Source organism: Bidens hawaiensis, unplaced genomic scaffold (genome assembly GCF_021521415.1).
Source record: "Bidens hawaiensis isolate Kalapana, Puna unplaced genomic scaffold, B.hawaiensis_p1.1 tig00027074_1, whole genome shotgun sequence".
Lineage (NCBI taxonomy): Eukaryota > Viridiplantae > Streptophyta > Magnoliopsida > Asterales > Asteraceae > Bidens > Bidens hawaiensis.
This window is the reverse complement of record NW_027494365.1, coordinates 126,203-134,813: the sequence shown is the minus strand read 5'-3', so window position 1 is coordinate 134,813 and position 8,611 is coordinate 126,203. Positions and strand designations below refer to the sequence as shown.

The 8,611-nt window shown below is 31.6% G+C and overlaps 1 non-coding gene across 1 annotated transcript; it reads left to right on the top strand.

The window, feature by feature from the left end:
* Nucleotides 1–3,747: 3,747 nt before the first annotated feature.
* LOC143574674 (small nucleolar RNA snoR109) lies at nt 3,748–3,835 on the top strand. Its single transcript, XR_013142640.1, has one exon. It is a non-coding gene; the product is annotated as a small nucleolar RNA snoR109 (small nucleolar RNA).
* The last annotated feature ends 4,776 nt before the right edge of the window (nt 3,836–8,611 follow it).

Below are 8,611 nucleotides of genomic sequence, written 5' to 3'. Positions count from 1 at the left end.
ATATAGGGGTCGAGGGCTATCGGCTGTGACATGTGTAAATATGCAATGCTGATTTCAAAAAGGTGAAGATATCAATCGGAACAAACTAGTGACTTGAAACGTAAAACCACATTTCATTAAGGGAGTCAAGTTATTCTACAAATTGTGATAAAAATGAGAATGATGAAAATGATTAGTGGCCTAAAACAAACTCTTCAAAATAATTAAAAAAAAGTCGTAACTCAAAATATAAAAAAATAATGAAAAAATAAAAAAAAAACTAAAATGTTTCCATGTCTTCCTCGTTCAAACACACACACACAATGCTAAGAAAAAAAGATTACTGTGTCTTTTTATTTATTATTATGTTTCTTTTTTATTTTCTATCATTGATTGTGCATTTTTTCTTAGTATCGTGTATATTTTCCTTGATATTGTGTTATACTACTCAACACGGTGTTACATTTTGTGATATATTGTGTCTTTTTTTTATTTATCATTGTGTTTTTTTGTTTATTTTTGTTATCGTGTCTTTTTTCCTCGACGTTGGGTATTTTTTTGGACGGGAAAGATGGGGGAAACATTTTTGTGTTTTTTTTTACTTTTTTCGTTATATATATATTATATTAAGTTATGATTTTTTTAATTATTTTTCTTGAATTTTATGCCATGAAATTTTTATTACACTTTTTATTTTTATCCATCTCTCTGTATTTTAACCTTTTCCTTTTATCAGGTACCAAAATTTATTGGAGATGTATCCAAAACATGCAAGTTTATAAACATGAAACAAGGTAATTAAGTTATTACATAAGACATATTATACTTCTACAAGTTATAATAAATAGTAAAATATACCTTTAACAACAAAAATCTAAGCTTAAGATTAACGAGAGCATTTTCAGCCCGTTTTTTAAAAATACGGGAGAGAGATTTGTAAATTATATGGTATGGTTATGAGCGGTTGTAAGTAGAGGAGAAAGAAAATGTTATATGACAAGATTAAAATTTGACGTTTCACTATTCAAATCGTATAATTTTTTAATATTTTCTAAAAGTGCTTGTGAGTGGAGGTAAGATAAATGATAATGATAAAGGTATAAAAAATATTATATAATTAAACATGATAGAGAAAAACAATAATTTATAGTGTAATTATATGATATATATGAATACATGGTAGGGAATGAGCTGAGAATGCTCTGAGAAACTATACAGGTTATAGTTAGTTGTAACAGATTTTAGATTTAGCTTTAAGAAAAAAAAATCAATATTGTCATAATTATTTAGAAGAAAAATATAATCAAATTGTTAACTTTCACAGTTCACTTCAATTTAGAAATGTGAAATAAAAAGACGTTTTAGTTCAACTTTAATGGAGAGGAAGTGAAAATTTGAGTTGGAGACCGTAAAGAGTTTCAAGTTTAAATCTAATCTCAAACGGGTTTTACCGCAGTGCGCCTTCGGCAACAAATTTTCCTTCGAAAAGGCGCACTAATTTTCCTCGGAACAAGAGACGGTAGGCTGCTACCCAGCAATAACTACGATCACACACGTATGAGGTTGTGTTTTGCCATTAGGTAATCTCGGGTAACCGGATTTTATTTGTTGATCTTTTAAAGAAAATTCTTAAAACTTTCATGAAAAAGTCAATAACTTTGTTAAATCAAAGTCATCAATTATTCAATTTGTAACTACACTATTATTTGTGTATAAAAGTCATAAACTTGACTAAATATATTTTCTAAATAATGACTTGGCAACTCATAAATTAGTCAGAATTTAATAAAGTCACATCCCAACTAATCTAACCAATTTAGAGTTAGAAACTTATTATTATGATCCTTTTCTAAAGCGTAAATTATATACAACACAAAAGCATTTATAAAAAACAATTCAGTAAATATAACATTTTTTTTGTATATCTTTACAAATCGAGTAATATACACATGTTGAACTTTAAATGTGGGTTTTGTCGCATGGATGACTATTCTTTATAGGCTACCGACGTTTGTGGAGTTGGCGAAAAGGAACATTTCCGTTGGTCATTGATGTGCCCGGTACGCAATGCGGAGGAGGAATTAATAGATCATGTGTTTATTTCTTGTGTACTGGCGAAAACGGTTTGGAGCTAGATCGAGGTGTAAGGTTCCACCGATTTATGCTTTTTGTGCTCGGAATTTGATGGAGTTGCATAAGTATTCGACAGGGCCGGCTCCGAGAAAGTAAAAAAACTTTTGGGCCGAAGGTGAAAAATTTTTTGGGCTTTAAGTAAAAGGAGTATTTTGTTGTGTTTAAACAGTTTAATTTTTATATGGCCTTACTTTGTTATAATTTTGTAAAAAACTTTTGTATAAAAAAAGAATTAAACATATATAAAATGAGGCTGGATACCACAACATCTTGGTTATGAGTAATACTCATTTGCCAGTAGACCAAGCTAGTGATTATCTAATTGTGTTTAAACATTAAATATACATATTATTTTTAATAAAAATACATATAATTTCTTTCAAAAAAAAAAATCGGGCCTATCGGGGTGTCGGGCCCATGGCCGTCGACCACCCTGCCACCCCCAAGGGTCGACCCTGGTATTCGACATTTTCTAAAGACAAAGTTAAAGTGTTCCATGTAGTGCGTTTGGTGTGTATTTGGTGTGCATGGAAGAAGCGTAATGCATTAGTCCATAAAGGAACTCCGATACATGTGCCCGACTTGGTGGAAGAAATTAAAGCGATAGGTTGTATTCGGATAAAGAAGAGATCCAAAAAGATTGGCCTATCATGGGAGGATCGGTGCAGGTTTCAATTATAATTCATGTATGCGCTCGTTTATTTCATAGGTGGTAAACCAATTTTGTAGGTGTTTACGTCTTCTTTTTTACATATGTTTTTGTTGGCTTTTTTCCCCTTGCTAGAAATTTTAATAAAATATTTGTTTATTGGTCGTTAAAAAATATATATACATAGGTTAGAGATCAGCTCGGGATGGTACCGGTACCGATCCCAAAAATCCCGAAATTCGGAAATAGTGGTACCGGTACTGGTATTTTTTTACATGGTTTTCATCTTACATCTTACAATATTAATAAAAGAAGATGTTAAAACTTAGGTGTCAAGCCCAAATTTCATCTAATTCCTAATCTCTTATCGCATTCATTCTAGCTATTCATGGGTCAATATCATTTTGTCAAATGGGTTATAACATAGTGTAGATTATATTCATTATTGAATCAAGCGTCATTTTCATACCTAAGGTTTGACCAACTACATAACTTTAGTATTTTTTTAAATTTCTTGCAAATCAACACCTGATGTTTTCAAAATCTTGCTATTTTAGTACTTTTCGTTAACCCTATTTAATTCACAAGTATTTTAAGAATCACAACTGAAATAATAGAGCTTATTTATCTTTATCATTAGACAAAACCCGTGTAATACACGGGTTCAAAAGCCAAATATAAGAAATGACACTCCTTATAAAAATTGCGTCTACAATCAACAACCCCAAATTGCTGTCCACAACCAAGAAGCCCATGAAGCCCAATAACGTACGGCTGAGATGTCATCACACAGCACGACTCATTCTCCAAAAGCCTATATACAACAGCCTTCACAATTAGGGTTTCATATGTATCAGACTCATAATCGTCATATTCTTCTATTTCATTTTTCTGTTACTACATTTTGTTATTATAAATCAATCTTAATATCTGCTGCATTGTACCAAGAGTAAGGGCGATCCATACCTTGCTTTTGATTGCCAAATCGGCTGCAGCTAAATCAATTCAGAAGTTTTACTGGCCGGTTGTCGTTATTTTCAGTCGATAAATCTGCTTACCGAACTTCATAAATTTATTAATAACAATGTTTGTGTGAGAAGATATTTTAGAATGAAATTGGTCTTTTAATTTGGGCCTTTTGAGTGATATCTTGTCGTATAGAAAGATAACAACTGTGTCATCTTCCAGGCAATATGTTTTAGATCCGGTTGCATTTTGCGTCTATCGGTGACTACACTTTAAATCCAACAGTGAATTTTATTATATTCATTTTGTTGTTTCTCAAAATTGGATTTGTTACTGAATCGGCTTAATTTGTTTTTCAAGTTTTGTGATGTTAATTAGATTATTCGAAAGTCTTGGTGATGGTTTAATAGACATAAAAATATACACTGTTAAAACAGAATATTGGTTGGCAACTGCAAATATACATATTGCTAGTAAGTTGATCGAACTAAATGGGATGAGGCTTACTGTTCTTGTCCGTTAAGCTTTTGTTGGATGAACGAATGGTTTTTGAACGCTATATATCGAATGAAATTCTGTGTCTGTGTTCGTTCGTTAAGAGACCGACTTCCTGTGTCTGTTTGATTGTTTTGTTAACATATACATTAATGGACAAACGAACGCTAGTAGACATTAATGGACAAACTAAAATAAATGATGCTAATGAACAAGCATGCAAGAAATATTATCTATTAATTCAAATAGAATAATTGTTATCACTTGTGTTCATTGGAAGTTTGGAATTATACCATATGATATCTAGAAGTACTTGCATTTTCTGGGTATAATTAAGATGCTACCGAACGTTTAAAAACATCATTGAACGATCACGACCTCTCTTCGTGTTCTTCTGTTAAGCTAATGAATTTTTTTTTTCAGGTCCAGCCGCCGAACTGATGATTGTGTTTGTGGTTCAGTTACAGCCCTAAATATACACTTGGTTTAAATGCAAGCGACAGCCAATTTAGAGCATGTTTGAGATTGAGTTTGAAAAACTTATTGGCTTATTAGTGTTTTCAAAAAGCCAATAAATTAAAATGTGTTTGGCAATCATAATTTTTTTTTTTATTTTAGATTTTTGAAAGAGTTTAAAAGTAATTTTTCAAAAGCCTCAAATTCTGGTTTTTTAAAATGGCTTTTTGAAAAAGCCAATAAACCGAGCATTTTTTAAACTTAATTCCAAACATGCTCTTATTATTATTAAAATCCTAATAATGTAACTAAGGCTTTCACTTTTACCTGAAACCCAACTAAAAAAACCCAGACCTGAGATAGGACTAACCCGAACCCGAACCCGAACCGAAATAATTTAGGTTGGTTCTCGGATTTGTTTTATAAGTTTCGGATCCACCTGAAAAACCTGAGTAAATTTTTAGTTTTGAAATTAAATATATTTTTAGGTATAATAGGTTTAGTTTTCACTAAATTTATCGGAATATGAGCCGACTTTTGTCATTCTAACTATTATGGATTGATTGCTTATTGTTAATTTATGTTTTCCGTTTATTACGAATAGCAACCGTAATTGAACAATCAGATGTGGACGATTATGGTTCGAGTTGGTTAATTAGTTTTACTCTTATTTGAATTGTTTTATGACTTGATCATGTTGGTTTATTATTTGATTATTTGCGTTACGAGCAATAAAGAATATGCTGTTTTCATTTTAGCATTGAAGTTTTTAAATTTTTTTGTTTTTTTTCAATTTTCTAAAAATATCTAAACTCGATTAACCCAACCTGAAAAAACCGAACCCGAACATGAAAAACCCGTGAGATATTTGGGTTGGGTTTTGGGTTAAGATTTAAAACTTTGAAACCTAAAAAACCCGAAACCCGAAAAACGAACCTGAGGAACACACCTAACTTTAACATTTACGTAATAGGTATAGATTACATAAAAATTTAACTTCATATTACGAATGCAAGTATTATATGTTTCATTTAAAATGTTTTTCTCAATTCATATAAATACACTTTTAGCTTAAAAAATTTCAACTTTCATCCGGATTACGGCTATTTTTTGGTTATGTAAAAGTAATTTTGGTAATTACGGCTATTTTTGTCTCTCTCCTGGAAAGTGACATTTTGGGAATTTTGAGTTACTTTTACATGTTAGCTTTGGAAAATGTTATTTGTATATAACTTTTCTAAATTATTATTATATATTATTATTATTGAGAGTGGATCTTGCCAAGTCATGTTTGTGTAAATGGTTGTGATTTAGTCTTTGAGAGGAAACAAGACGGTTCCCATATTCACACTCACTCTTGTGAACAAGAAGTTGTTGTAATGGTGATATTTTGAGGAAAGATAAAAAGGAAAATTCTCAAAATGACTTAAAATAGGAGTAGAAATCCAACTTTAACCCTAATTTTGCTAAATTACAAGAACAACCCGGTTGAAACCTATCATCGCGATGAGATTTGTATGTTGGAAGATGAGATTTGCTTAATTTCAATTGCCAATGAAAGGATGACGGGTGGCACCAAATACGCCATGATGATATTCCCTGGCCAAAGCCATCGTCACAATGAACTTTATTGGTTTGTTTGTTCAAAACCTTTACAAATTTGGTGTTTGAAAAAGAAGGTATTTCGGTTTGAAGAAGAAGAAGAAGAAGAAAAGGGTTATTGGAAGTCAGATTCTTGATTTTTTTGTTCGTAACATTTACGGATTTGGGGTTTGAAAAAAAAGGTATCTAGAGTTTGAAGAAGGGATTTGAGGAAGAGGTAAAGGGTTACTAGAAGTTGGATCACTTGAAGAGTTGAAGGTGATGATGAGTGTGCTCCATTAGACTATATAAGTTTTCGCTCCATGAATTACATGTAATTGAAATATTTAATTTTCATCAAATATTAATTTTTTATTGTTAGAAGAAACCTCATCTTGAAGATGAGTTTGCATTTGGAAATCATTGTGACAATTGCTTTTGTTCCATGCGTAAGCTTCTCATTGATGCTGAATTTTATCGTGGCCTATAACAATTTTTTAACGCTGAATCTCATCGTGGCCTACAACAATTTGATCGTGGCGTTGTGTTTGGGATGTGTCATTCTGGAAATATCACGAAAAGGGGGAACATTAACGGACTCTCTCTTTTGAGATGGGTTAGTTTAGGAATTTTCCCAAGTGAAAATAAAAAATAACTGACCTAACCATCATTCCTTTCAACATAGTTGTCTTTGGTGAACGCCCTCATTAACATGCTTATGGTTATGTCTTTGTCAAAACTCCAATCGTGGCTTGACTCAATCACCTATCACCAAGGTCGGCTAAATCATTTTTGAGGCCTAGAACAGGTTATAATACGACCTAAATCATTTTTGGGGCACACAACCGAAACCAAAATAAACTAATCCGAATTCTTATTTATATATTTTGATCAGATTTGGATATCAAAATTTTAAAAGTTCGGACTATTTGGATTATTCAGATATCTGATTTAATCGATAAGAATATATAACATCTTTATAAGTAGGGTATGGTCCAGCCCATTAACAAGTTCATCGCTAAACCTACACATATAAGTTACACCCTAAACCTCACACTATTGTTTTAACACCTTAATCTAATTCACGAATCACAATTTCAAAGAACGCCTTCACGATTCCGGATTCTAGTCGTTGAATTATTTTTTGAAGTTCGAACTTTGAAATGGTGTTCAAGGCTAATTTATATTTTTCGATTTTGTATGTTTATTGTGATTCTAAACCAATTTAATTCTAGGAACCAAAAATATGACACTACTAGAAAATAGGCCTTTAATGACGTGCAATGCGCGTCATTAAAGGGGGTAGATGACACGCCAAAGCATGTCAAGAAAGGCTCTGTCATAAAATAAAGATGACACGAATTTGTGCGTCATCTTTTTATGACACGCGTTCTTGACATGCATTTTTGACACGCATCTTGACATGTTTTTATGACACGCATTTGCATGTCATGGTTTCAAGTATTAAAAAATGGTTTTTGACACGGAATTAATGTATATAATATAACTTAAAATTCATGCATAGCAAGGCAATCCATTTCATATAATATTTCATAAAATACTAAAAAACAAAGTTAATATTTCATTAACGCTGATACAAAATTTCACTAGTTACTAAATGATGTCAAAAAAGTCTACCATTCTTCACGAATTCCAATCAATATCATCATCTGTGTATTCATCGTTCCCTCTCCCAAGCTGAGAAAAATATTAGATTAGTGAGAGGCGATTAAAATTACATGAAACATATTAATTATGTTGAAAACTTTACCTAACCCATTGCTGCATCTATGAAAGGTCGGACATCACTTGGTAATTTGATTTTTGTAAGCAAATTATCAACATGGTTGCGTAGGATGCAACAATAACTTTGATATATCTTGTTGCCCATACCCTACGCAACAATAACTTTGATATATCTTGTTGCCCATACCCTCAATCTGCTCATCTCCTTATCTATGTCTCAAAAAAGTAATAATAATAAATAAAAAAATAAAAACTCTCAAAGCAAGACAGAAGTTTAAGGTCATAGTTTCTTAAAAGTGTTAACGTTTAAATATATAAAACCCATACAAATATTACCTTCCAGAGACCATAATAATGTAATGCATGTTATCCACACCAATACCCTTGTTAATCGCCTTTATTCTGTATTAACAAAATAATTAAAGAAAAAAAAACATACATTAGTATATTCCATCTTTTAACTCCTGCTATTCGTTTATATGCTTCTTTTACACAATGTACATTTCTTCATGATGGTTAGATCTATATACATACAGACAAACATGAAGACTTAATTATGATGAGATTCATTAAGCAAAATGACAGTGATGAAATGATAACGATGGC